Genomic DNA, 803 nt, shown 5'->3' with positions numbered 1-803 from the left:
ATTCTTCATCAGGGGATTTTTTTTGTTTGTTTGTTTGTTTTTGTTTGTTTGTTTATTTGTTTTTGTCTATGTGTGAAGTTGATAGTTCTTTAACTTGTTCTTGCAGTGAGTCTGGAGTAAGATTCTGTTTATTAAGAGATTTAAAGAAACTAATCAGAGTTCTAGAGTGACTAAGAGTACAACAACAGCCTACCTCAGGAAATAGTGACAGGGGCCAGTCATTTAAGACAGAGAGAGTGTGCAACGATAGAAACAGACTAAGAGTAAAAGTGAAGCAAGAACCACAGACAAAAGAAAAGCTGCAGAAGTCCACTTTTCAAACCACTCTTATTCCCTGGAGGAGGTGCACCATTCCTGGAGGTACTGCAATACCAGGTCGATGTGTGGAGTGGACGGAGCAAGATCCTATTCCAACTCATACTTCCAAAAATCCATTTAATACATTGTCCTCGGATAGAGGACGTATCAGATATTAAATTGATAAGAACAGATACTACACTTGATCTTAGTCAAAAGGCCGACAAGCGATCATCAGGGGATTTTAAGAAGGCATATGTGGGGGAGAATTCAGAGCAGATTTACTGAAAACATTGGGAAGAATAGAGCAGCCAATTTTATATAGAATCCCCTTTTTAAATTCTAAACTTTTAAGGAAGCTATTCCTGAAGGTTGATCTTTTTGTACACATTGATTGAAAAAATAAGATATGATCATTTAAATATAGTATATAATTGGACTTTTAGTTTTACTCATCATAAAAGTATGTATAAGTAATTTGAAGTTTAATAGCATGTATATATGTG

At 35.1% G+C, this 803-nt stretch overlaps 1 non-coding gene across 1 annotated transcript; it reads right to left on the bottom strand.

Moving 5' to 3' along the window:
• Positions 1 to 338: 338 nt before the first annotated feature.
• Positions 339 to 529, bottom strand: LOC115030227 (U2 spliceosomal RNA). Its single transcript, XR_003835830.1, has one exon. It is a non-coding gene; the product is annotated as a U2 spliceosomal RNA (small nuclear RNA).
• Between the last annotated feature and the right edge of the window lie 274 nt (positions 530 to 803).

This window comes from Mus caroli, unplaced genomic scaffold (genome assembly GCF_978045245.1).
Source record: "Mus caroli unplaced genomic scaffold, Mus_caroli_1 scaffold_5, whole genome shotgun sequence".
NCBI classification, from domain to species: Eukaryota; Metazoa; Chordata; class Mammalia; order Rodentia; family Muridae; genus Mus; species Mus caroli.
Note: the sequence above shows the minus strand (reverse complement) of the source record. Positions and strands in the feature narration are given on the sequence as shown.